Source organism: Aphelocoma coerulescens, chromosome 9 (assembly GCF_041296385.1).
Source record: "Aphelocoma coerulescens isolate FSJ_1873_10779 chromosome 9, UR_Acoe_1.0, whole genome shotgun sequence".
NCBI classification, from domain to species: domain Eukaryota; kingdom Metazoa; phylum Chordata; class Aves; order Passeriformes; family Corvidae; genus Aphelocoma; species Aphelocoma coerulescens.
Window position 1 is genome coordinate 1,226,000 of NC_091023.1, and position 9,461 is coordinate 1,235,460.

At 61.8% G+C, this 9,461-nt stretch overlaps 16 non-coding genes across 16 annotated transcripts; all 16 read left to right on the forward strand.

Moving 5' to 3' along the window:
* Positions 1-75: 75 nt before the first annotated feature.
* LOC138115310 (5S ribosomal RNA) lies at positions 76-194 on the forward strand. The gene has a single exon (XR_011153224.1). It is a non-coding gene; the product is annotated as a 5S ribosomal RNA (ribosomal RNA).
* Positions 195-552: 358 nt separating this feature from the next.
* Positions 553-671, forward strand: LOC138115365 (5S ribosomal RNA). The gene has a single exon (XR_011153280.1). It is a non-coding gene; the product is annotated as a 5S ribosomal RNA (ribosomal RNA).
* Positions 672-1,276: 605 nt separating this feature from the next.
* LOC138115199 (5S ribosomal RNA) lies at positions 1,277-1,395 on the forward strand. Its single transcript, XR_011153113.1, has one exon. It is a non-coding gene; the product is annotated as a 5S ribosomal RNA (ribosomal RNA).
* Positions 1,396-1,815: 420 nt separating this feature from the next.
* Positions 1,816-1,934, forward strand: LOC138115200 (5S ribosomal RNA). Its single transcript, XR_011153115.1, has one exon. It is a non-coding gene; the product is annotated as a 5S ribosomal RNA (ribosomal RNA).
* A 358-nt stretch (positions 1,935-2,292) lies between these two features.
* LOC138115201 (5S ribosomal RNA) lies at positions 2,293-2,411 on the forward strand. Its single transcript, XR_011153116.1, has one exon. It is a non-coding gene; the product is annotated as a 5S ribosomal RNA (ribosomal RNA).
* A 643-nt stretch (positions 2,412-3,054) lies between these two features.
* Positions 3,055-3,173, forward strand: LOC138115422 (5S ribosomal RNA). The gene has a single exon (XR_011153336.1). It is a non-coding gene; the product is annotated as a 5S ribosomal RNA (ribosomal RNA).
* A 358-nt stretch (positions 3,174-3,531) lies between these two features.
* Positions 3,532-3,650, forward strand: LOC138115379 (5S ribosomal RNA). The gene has a single exon (XR_011153294.1). It is a non-coding gene; the product is annotated as a 5S ribosomal RNA (ribosomal RNA).
* A 358-nt stretch (positions 3,651-4,008) lies between these two features.
* Positions 4,009-4,127, forward strand: LOC138115674 (5S ribosomal RNA). Its single transcript, XR_011153585.1, has one exon. It is a non-coding gene; the product is annotated as a 5S ribosomal RNA (ribosomal RNA).
* A 605-nt stretch (positions 4,128-4,732) lies between these two features.
* Positions 4,733-4,851, forward strand: LOC138115202 (5S ribosomal RNA). Its single transcript, XR_011153117.1, has one exon. It is a non-coding gene; the product is annotated as a 5S ribosomal RNA (ribosomal RNA).
* A 605-nt stretch (positions 4,852-5,456) lies between these two features.
* Positions 5,457-5,575, forward strand: LOC138115470 (5S ribosomal RNA). The gene has a single exon (XR_011153382.1). It is a non-coding gene; the product is annotated as a 5S ribosomal RNA (ribosomal RNA).
* A 420-nt stretch (positions 5,576-5,995) lies between these two features.
* LOC138115204 (5S ribosomal RNA) lies at positions 5,996-6,114 on the forward strand. The gene has a single exon (XR_011153119.1). It is a non-coding gene; the product is annotated as a 5S ribosomal RNA (ribosomal RNA).
* Positions 6,115-6,757: 643 nt separating this feature from the next.
* Positions 6,758-6,876, forward strand: LOC138115423 (5S ribosomal RNA). The gene has a single exon (XR_011153337.1). It is a non-coding gene; the product is annotated as a 5S ribosomal RNA (ribosomal RNA).
* Positions 6,877-7,234: 358 nt separating this feature from the next.
* On the forward strand, positions 7,235-7,353 carry LOC138115380 (5S ribosomal RNA). Its single transcript, XR_011153295.1, has one exon. It is a non-coding gene; the product is annotated as a 5S ribosomal RNA (ribosomal RNA).
* A 358-nt stretch (positions 7,354-7,711) lies between these two features.
* LOC138115205 (5S ribosomal RNA) lies at positions 7,712-7,830 on the forward strand. The gene has a single exon (XR_011153121.1). It is a non-coding gene; the product is annotated as a 5S ribosomal RNA (ribosomal RNA).
* A 358-nt stretch (positions 7,831-8,188) lies between these two features.
* LOC138115675 (5S ribosomal RNA) lies at positions 8,189-8,307 on the forward strand. The gene has a single exon (XR_011153586.1). It is a non-coding gene; the product is annotated as a 5S ribosomal RNA (ribosomal RNA).
* Positions 8,308-8,912: 605 nt separating this feature from the next.
* LOC138115206 (5S ribosomal RNA) lies at positions 8,913-9,031 on the forward strand. The gene has a single exon (XR_011153122.1). It is a non-coding gene; the product is annotated as a 5S ribosomal RNA (ribosomal RNA).
* Positions 9,032-9,461: the final 430 nt, after the last annotated feature.

A 9,461-nucleotide genomic window follows, 5' to 3' on the forward strand; every position in this document is an offset into this window, starting at 1 on the left:
GGGTGCGAGGAGCATTGGGGCAGGGCAGGAAGGCGCTGGTGTGTGCTGGAGAGCGCTGCTGTGGGGCTGAGGGGTGCCTACGGCCATACCACCCTGAGAACGCCCGATCTCGTCTGATCTCGGAAGCTAAGCAGGGTCGGGCCCGGTTAGTACTTGGATGGGAGACCGCCAGGGAATACCGGGTGCTGTAGGCTTCTTTTGCTGGGTCCTGGGCTCTGGGCCAGAGGTGCCTTGTTTTGCTTGGGCAGCGGTGCCAAGGAGCACAAGGGGGAGGGTGGCTCATGGGGCTTGCATGGCTTGCGTGGCTCTGGATCCAGCTGCAGGTTCCGTTGTTTCCAAGGACAGGGAAGAGCTGGTGGCCGTGACTGTTAGTCCTCACATAGTTGGCGTGGCGGGAAAAGCTTGAGTGGCTTGTATGGCTCTGGGTCTGGCTGCAGGTTGGGTTGTTGCTGACAGTGGCGCTGGCGGCCGTGTGCCGGGTGCGGGGGGCATTGGGGCAGGGCAGGAAGGCGCTGGTGTGTGCTGGAGAGCGCTGCTGTGGGGCTGAGGGGTGCCTACGGCCATACCACCCTGAGAACGCCCGATCTCGTCTGATCTCGGAAGCTAAGCAGGGTCGGGCCCGGTTAGTACTTGGATGGGAGACCGCCTAGGAATACCGGGTGCTGTAGGCTTCTTTTGCTGGGTCCTGGGCTCTGGGCCAGAGGTGCCTTGTTTTGCTTGGGCAGCCATTCCAAGGGGCACAAGGGCGAGGCCAACAGTGGCCGTGGCTCGCGTGGCTCAGAGGGATTGCATGGCTGCGGTGGCTTGTGTGGCTTGTCTGGTTCTGGGTCTTTGGAACAAGGTGCCTTGTTCCTGGCTGCAGGTTCCATTGTTGCCGAGGGCGGAGATGGTGGCCATGACTGGTGATGTGCCTTGTGTGGCTTGTGTGGCTCTGGATCTGGCTGCAGGTTCCATTGTTGCGGAGGGCAGAGCTGGTGGCCATGACTGTTGATGCTCATGAAGCTTGCGTGGCTTATGTGGCTTGTGTGGCTCTGGATCTGGCTGCAGGTTCCGTTTTTGCCAAGGGCAGGGCAGAGCTGGTGGCCATGACTGTTAGTCCTCGCATAGTTGGCGTGGCTGGAAAAGCTTGAGTGGCTTGTATGGCTCTGGGTCTGGCTGCAGGTTGGGTTGTTGCCGACAGTGGCGCTGGCGGCCGTGTGCCGGGTGCGGGGGGCATTGGGGCAGGGCAGGAAGGTGCTGGTGTGTGCTGGAGAGCGCTGCTGTGGGGCTGAGGGGTGCCTACGGCCATACCACCCTGAGAACGCCCGATCTCGTCTGATCTCGGAAGCTAAGCAGGGTCGGGCCCGGTTAGTACTTGGATGGGAGACCGCCTGGGAATACCGGGTGCTGTAGGCTTCTTTTGCTGGGTCCTGGGCTCTGGGCCAGAGGAGCCTTGTTTTGCTTGGGAAGCCATTCCAAGGGGCACAAGGGCGAGGCCAACAGTGGCCGTGGCTCGCGTGGCTCAGAGGGATTGCATGGCTGCGGTGGCTTGTGTGGCTTGTCTTGTTCTGGGTCTTTGGAACAAGGTGCCTTGTTCCTGGCTGCAGGTTCTGTTGTTGCTGAGGGCAGGGCAGAGCTGGTGGCCATGACTGTTAGTCCTCGCATAGTTGGCGTGGCTGGAAAAGCTTGAGTGGCTTGTGTGGTGTTCGGTCTGACTGCAGGTTGGGTTGCTGCCGACAGTGGCGCTGGCGGCCGTGTGCCGGGTGCGGGGGGCATTGGGGCAGGGCAGGAAGGCGCTGGTGTGTGCTGGAGAGCGCTGCTGTGGGGCTGAGGGGTGCCTACGGCCATACCACCCTGAGAACGCCCGATCTCGTCTGATCTCGGAAGCTAAGCAGGGTCGGGCCCGGTTAGTACTTGGATGGGAGACCGCCTGGGAATACCGGGTGCTGTAGGCTTCTTTTGCTGGGTCCTGGGCTCTGGGCCAGAGGTGCTTTGTTTTGCTTGGGCAGCCATTCCAAGGGGCACAAGGGCGAGGGTGGCTCATGGGGCTTGCATGGCTTGCGTGGCTCTGGATCTGGCTGCAGGTTCCCTTGTTTCCGAGGGCAGGGCAGAGCTGGTGGCCATGACTGTTAGTCCTCACATAGTTGGCGTGGCGGGAAAAGCTTGAGTGGCTTGTATGGCTCTGGGTCTGGCTGCAGGTTGGATTGTTGCCGACAGTGGCGCTGGCGGCCGTGTGCCGGGTGCGGGGGGCATTGGGGCAGGGCAGGAAGGCGCTGGTGTGTGCTGGAGAGCGCTGCTGTGGGGCTGAGGGGTGCCTACGGCCATACCACCCTGAGAACGCCCGATCTCGTCTGATCTCGGAAGCTAAGCAGGGTCGGGCCCGGTTAGTACTTGGATGGGAGACCGCCTGGGAATACCGGGTGCTGTAGGCTTCTTTTGCTGGGTCCTGGGCTCTGGGCCAGAGGTGCCTTGTTTTGCTTGGGCAGCCATTCCAAGGGGCACAAGGGCGAGGCCAACAGTGGCCGTGGCTCGCGTGGCTCAGAGGGATTGCATGGCTGCGGTGGCTTGTGTGGCTTGTCTGGTTCTGGGTCTTTTGAACAAGGTGCCTTGTTCCTGGCTGCAGGTTCCGTTGTTGCCGAGGGCAGGGCAGAGCTGGTGGCCATGACTGTTAGTCCTCGCATAGTTGGCGTGGCTGGAAAAGCTTGAGTGGCTTGTATGGCTCTGGATCTGGCTGCAGGTTCCATTGTTGCGGAGGCCAGAGCTGGTGGCCATGACTGCTGATGCTCATGAAGCTTGTGTGGCCGGCGTGGCTTATGTGGCTTGTGTGGCTCCTGGTCCGGCTGCAGGTTCTGTTGTTGCCGAGGGCAGGGCAGAGCTGGTGGCCATGACTGTTAGTCCTCACATAGTTGGCGTGGCGGGAAAAGCTTGAGTGGCTTGTGTGGTGCTCGGTCTGGCTGCAGGTTGGGTTGTTGCCGACAGTGGCGCTGGCGGCCGTGTGCCGGGTGCGAGGAGCATTGGGGCAGGGCAGGAAGGCGCTGGTGTGTGCTGGAGAGCGCTGCTGTGGGGCTGAGGGGTGCCTACGGCCATACCACCCTGAGAACGCCCGATCTCGTCTGATCTCGGAAGCTAAGCAGGGTCGGGCCCGGTTAGTACTTGGATGGGAGACCGCCTGGGAATACTGGGTGCTGTAGGCTTCTTTTGCTGGGTCCTGGGCTCTGGGCCAGAGGTGCCTTGTTTTGCTTGGGCAGCGGTGCCAAGGAGCACAAGGGCGAGGGTGGCTCATGGGGCTTGCATGGCTTGCGTGGCTCTGGATCTGGCTGCAGGTTCCCTTGTTTCCGAGGGCAGGGCAGAGCTGGTGGCCATGACTGTTAGTCCTCACATAGTTGGCGTGGCGGGAAAAGCTTGAGTGGCTTGTATGGCTCTGGGTCTGGCTGCAGGTTGGGTTGTTGCCGACAGTGGCGCTGGCGGCCGTGTGCCGGGTGCGGGGGGCATTGGGGCAGGGCAGGAAGGCGCTGGTGTGTGCTGGAGAGCGCTGCTGTGGGGCTGAGGGGTGCCTATGGCCATACCACCCTGAGAACACCCGATCTCGTCTGATCTCGGAAGCTAAGCAGGGTCGGGCCCGGTTAGTACTTGGATGGGAGACCGCCTGGGAATACTGGGTGCTGTAGGCTTCTTTTGCTGGGTCCTGGGCTCTGGGCCAGAGGTGCCTTGTTTTGCTTGGGCAGCCATTCCAAGGGGCACAAGGGGGAGGGTGGCTCATGGGGCTTGCATGGCTTGCGTGGCTCTGGATCTGGCTGCAGGTTCCCTTGTTTCCGAGGGCAGGGAAGAGCTGGTGGCCATGACTGTTAGTCCTCACATAGTTGGCGTGGCGGGAAAAGCTTGAGTGGCTTGTATGGCTCTGGGTCTGGCTGCAGGTTGGGTTGTTGCCGACAGTGGCGCTGGCGGCCGTGTGCCGGGTGCAGGGGGCATTGGGGCAGGGCAGGAAGGCGCTGGTGTGTGCTGGAGAGCGCTGCTGTGGGGCTGAGGGGTGCCTACGGCCATACCACCCTGAGAACGCCCGATCTCGTCTGATCTCGGAAGCTAAGCAGGGTCGGGCCCCGTTAGTATTTGGATGGGAGACCGCCTGGGAATACCGGGTGCTGTAGGCTTCTTTTGCTGGGTCCTGGGCTCTGGGCCAGAGGTGCCTTGTTTTGCTTGGGCAGCGGTGCCAAGGAACACAAGGGCGAGGCCAACAGTGGCCGTGGCTCGCGTGGCTCAGAGGGATTGCATGGCTGCGGTGGCTTGTGTGGCTTGTCTGGTTCTGGGTCTTTGGAACAAGGTGCCTTGTTCCTGGCTGCAGGTTCCATTGTTGCCGAGGGCGGAGATGGTGGGCATGACTGGTCATGTGCCTTGTGTGGCTTGTGTGGCTCTGGATCTGGCTGCAGGTTCCATTGTTGCGGAGGGCAGAGCTGGTGGCCATGACTGTTGATGCTCATGAAGCTTGCGTGGCCGGCGTGGCTTGTGTGGCTCTGGATCTGGCTGCAGGTTCCGTTTTTGCCAAGGGCAGGGCAGAGCTGGTGGCCATGACTGTTAGTCCTCGCATAGTTGGCGTGGCTGGAAAAGCTTGAGTGGCTTGTATGGCTCTGGGTCTGGCTGCAGGTTGGGTTGTTGCCGACAGTGGCGCTGGCGGCCGTGTGCCTGGTGCGGGGGGCATTGGGGCAGGGCAGGAAGGCGCTGGTGTGTGCTGGAGAGCGCTGCTGTGGGGCTTAGGGGTGCCTACGGCCATACCACCCTGAGAACGCCCGATCTCGTCTGATCTCGGAAGCTAAGCAGGGTCGGGCCCGGTTAGTACTTGGATGGGAGACCGCCTGGGAATACCGGGTGCTGTAGGCTTCTTTTGCTGGGTCCTGGGCTCTGGGCCAGAGGTGCCTTGTTTTGCTTGGGCAGCCATTCCAAGGGGCACAAGGGCGAGGCCAACAGTGGCCGTGGCTCGCGTGGCTCAGAGGGATTGCATGGCTGCGGTGGCTTGTCTGGTTCTGGGTCTTTGGAACAAGGTGCCTTGTTCCTGGCTGCAGGTTCCGTTGTTGCCGAGGGCGGAGATGGTGGCCATGACTGGTGATGTGCCTTGTGTGGCTTGTGTGGCTCTGGATCTGGCTGCAGGTTCCATTGTTGCGAAGGGCAGAGCTGGTGGCCATGACTGTTGATGCTCATGAAGCTTGCGTGGCCGGCGTGGCTTATTTTGCTTGTGTGGCTCTGGGTCCGGCTGCAGGTTCCGTTGTTTCCGAAGGCAGGGCAGAGCTGGTGGCCGTGACTGTTAGTCCTCGCATAGTTGGCGTGGCTGGAAAAGCTTGAGTGGCTTGTATGGCTCTGGGTCTGGCTGCAGGTTGGGTTGTTGCCGACAGTGGCGCTGGCGGCCGTGTGCCGGGTGCGGGGGGCATTGGGGCAGGGCAGGAAGGTGCTGGTGTGTGCTGGAGAGCGCTGCTGTGGGGCTGAGGGGTGCCTACGGCCATACCACCCTGAGAACGCCCGATCTCGTCTGATCTCGGAAGCTAAGCAAGGTCGGGCCCGGTTAGTACTTGGATGGGAGACCGCCTGGGAATACCGGGTGCTGTAGGCTTCTTTTGCTGGGTCCTGGGCTCTGGGCCAGAGGAGCCTTGTTTTGCTTGGGCAGCCATTCCAAGGGGCACAAGGGCGAGGCCAACAGTGGCCGTGGCTCGCGTGGCTCAGAGGGATTGCATGGCTGCGGTGGCTTGTGTGGCTTGTCTTGTTCTGGGTCTTTGGAACAAGGTGCCTTGTTCCTGGCTGCAGGTTCTGTTGTTGCCGAGGGCAGGGCAGAGCTGGTGGCCATGACTGTTAGTCCTCACATAGTTGGCGTGGCGGGAAAAGCTTGAGTGGCTTGTATGGCTCTGGGTCTGGCTGCAGGTTGGGTTGTTGCCGACAGTGGCGCTGGCGGCCGTGTGCCGGGTGCGGGGGGCATTGGGGCAGGGCAGGAAGGCGCTGGTGTGTGCTGGAGAGCGCTGCTGTGGGGCTGAGGGGTGCCTACGGCCATACCACCCTGAGAACGCCCGATCTCGTCTGATCTCGGAAGCTAAGCAGGGTCGGGCCCGGTTAGTACTTGGATGGGAGACCGCCTGGGAATACCGGGTGCTGTAGGCTTCTTTTGCTGGGTCCTGGGCTCTGGGCCAGAGGTGCCTTGTTTTGCTTGGGCAGCCATTCCAAGGGGCACAAGGGCGAGGCCAACAGTGGCCGTGGCTCGCGTGGCTCAGAGGGATTGCATGGCTGCGGTGGCTTGTGTGGCTTGTCTGGTTCTGGGTCTTTTGAACAAGGTGCCTTGTTCCTGGCTGCAGGTTCCGTTGTTGCCGAGGGCAGGGCAGAGCTGGTGGCCATGACTGTTAGTCCTCGCATAGTTGGCGTGGCTGGAAAAGCTTGAGTGGCTTGTATGGCTCTGGATCTGGCTGCAGGTTCCATTGTTGCGGAGGCCAGAGCTGGTGGCCATGACTGCTGATGCTCATGAAGCTTGTGTGGCCGGCGTGGCTTATGTGGCTTGTGTGGCTCCTGGTCCGGCTGCAGGTTCTGTTGTTGCCGAGGGCAGGGCAGAGCTGGTGGCCATGACTGTTAGTCCTCACATAGTTGGCGTGGCGGGAAAAGCTTGAGTGGCTTGTGTGGTGCTCGGTCTGGCTGCAGGTTGGGTTGTTGCCGACAGTGGCGCTGGCGGCCGTGTGCCGGGTGCGAGGAGCATTGGGGCAGGGCAGGAAGGCGCTGGTGTGTGCTGGAGAGCGCTGCTGTGGGGCTGAGGGGTGCCTACGGCCATACCACCCTGAGAACGCCCGATCTCGTCTGATCTCGGAAGCTAAGCAGGGTCGGGCCCGGTTAGTACTTGGATGGGAGACCGCCTGGGAATACTGGGTGCTGTAGGCTTCTTTTGCTGGGTCCTGGGCTCTGGGCCAGAGGTGCCTTGTTTTGCTTGGGCAGCGGTGCCAAGGAGCACAAGGGCGAGGGTGGCTCATGGGGCTTGCATGGCTTGCGTGGCTCTGGATCTGGCTGCAGGTTCCCTTGTTTCCGAGGGCAGGGCAGAGCTGGTGGCCATGACTGTTAGTCCTCACATAGTTGGCGTGGCGGGAAAAGCTTGAGTGGCTTGTATGGCTCTGGGTCTGGCTGCAGGTTGGGTTGTTGCCGACAGTGGCGCTGGCGGCCGTGTGCCGGGTGCGGGGGGCATTGGGGCAGGGCAGGAAGGCGCTGGTGTGTGCTGGAGAGCGCTGCTGTGGGGCTGAGGGGTGCCTATGGCCATACCACCCTGAGAACACCCGATCTCGTCTGATCTCGGAAGCTAAGCAGGGTCGGGCCCGGTTAGTACTTGGATGGGAGACCGCCTGGGAATACTGGGTGCTGTAGGCTTCTTTTGCTGGGTCCTGGGCTCTGGGCCAGAGGTGCCTTGTTTTGCTTGGGCAGCCATTCCAAGGGGCACAAGGGGGAGGGTGGCTCATGGGGCTTGCATGGCTTGCGTGGCTCTGGATCTGGCTGCAGGTTCCCTTGTTTCCGAGGGCAGGGAAGAGCTGGTGGCCATGACTGTTAGTCCTCACATAGTTGGCGTGGCGGGAAAAGCTTGAGTGGCTTGTATGGCTCTGGGTCTGGCTGCAGGTTGGGTTGTTGCCGACAGTGGCGCTGGCGGCCGTGTGCCGGGTGCAGGGGGCATTGGGGCAGGGCAGGAAGGCGCTGGTGTGTGCTGGAGAGCGCTGCTGTGGGGCTGAGGGGTGCCTACGGCCATACCACCCTGAGAACGCCCGATCTCGTCTGATCTCGGAAGCTAAGCAGGGTCGGGCCCGGTTAGTACTTGGATGGGAGACCGCCTGGGAATACCGGGTGCTGTAGGCTTCTTTTGCTGGGTCCTGGGCTCTGGGCCAGAGGTGCCTTGTTTTGCTTGGGCAGCCATTCCAAGGAGCACAAGGGGGAGGGTGGCTCATGGGGCTTGCATGGCTTGCGTGGCTCTGGATCTGGCTGCAGGTTCCGTTGTTTCCGAGGGCAGGGAAGAGCTTGTGGCCGTGACTGTTAGTCCTCACATAGTTGGCGTGGCGGGAAAAGCTTGAGTGGCTTGTATGGCTCTGGGTCTGGCTGCAGGTTGGGTTGTTGCCGACAGTGGCGCTGGCGGCCGTGTGCCGGGTGCAGGGGGCATTGGGGCAGGGCAGGAAGGCGCTGGTGTGTGCTGGAGAGCGCTGCTGTGGGGCTGAGGGGTGCCTACGGCCATACCACCCTGAGAACGCCCGATCTCGTCTGATCTCGGAAGCTAAGCAGGGTCGGGCCCCGTTAGTATTTGGATGGGAGACCGCCTGGGAATACCGGGTGCTGTAGGCTTCTTTTGCTGGGTCCTGGGCTCTGGGCCAGAGGTGCCTTGTTTTGCTTGGGCAGCGGTGCCAAGGAACACAAGGGCGAGGCCAACAGTGGCCGTGGCTCGCGTGGCTCAGAGGGATTGCATGGCTGCGGTGGCTTGTGTGGCTTGTCTGGTTCTGGGTCTTTGGAACAAGGTGCCTTGTTCCTGGCTGCAGGTTCCATTGTTGCCGAGGGCGGAGATGGTGGGCATGACTGGTCATGTGCCTTGTGTGGCTTGTGTGGCTCTGGATCTGGCTGCAGGTTCCATTGTTGCGGAGGGCAGAGCTGGTGGCCATGACTGTTGATGCTCATGAAGCTTGCGTGGCCGGCGTGGCTTGTGTGGCTCTGGATCTGGCTGCAGGTTCCGTTTTTGCCAAGGGCAGGGCAGAGCTGGTGGCCATGACTGTTAGTCCTCGCATAGTTGGCGTGGCTGGAAAAGCTTGAGTGGCTTGTATGGCTCTGGGTCTGGCTGCAGGTTGGGTTGTTGCCGACAGTGGCGCTGGCGGCCGTGTGCCTGGTGCGGGGGGCATTGGGGCAGGGCAGGAAGGCGCTGGTGTGTGCTGGAGAGCGCTGCTGTGGGGCTGAGGGGTGCCTACGGCCATACCACCCTGAGAACGCCCGATCTCGTCTGATCTCGGAAGCTAAGCAGGGTCGGGCCCGGTTAGTACTTGGATGGGAGACCGCCTGGGAATACCGGGTGCTGTAGGCTTCTTTTGCTGGGTCCTGGGCTCTGGGCCAGAGGTGCCTTGTTTTGCTTGGGCAGCGGTGCCAAGGAACACAAGGGCGAGGCCAACAGTGGCCGTGGCTCGCGTGGCTCAGAGGGATTGCATGGCTGCGGTGGCTTGTCTGGTTCTGGGTCTTTGGAACAAGGTGCCTTGTTCCTGGCTGCAGGTTCCGTTGTTGCCGAGGGCGGAGATGGTGGCCATGACTGGTGATGTGCCTTGTGTGGCTTGTGTGGCTCTGGATCTGGCTGCAGGTTCCATTGTTGCGAAGGGCAGAGCTGGTGGCCATGACTGTTGATGCTCATGAAGCTTGCGTGGCCGGCGTGGCTTATTTTGCTTGTGTGGCTCTGGGTCCGGCTGCAGGTTCCGTTGTTTCCGAAGGCAGGGCAGAGCTGGTGGCCGTGACTGTTAGTCCTC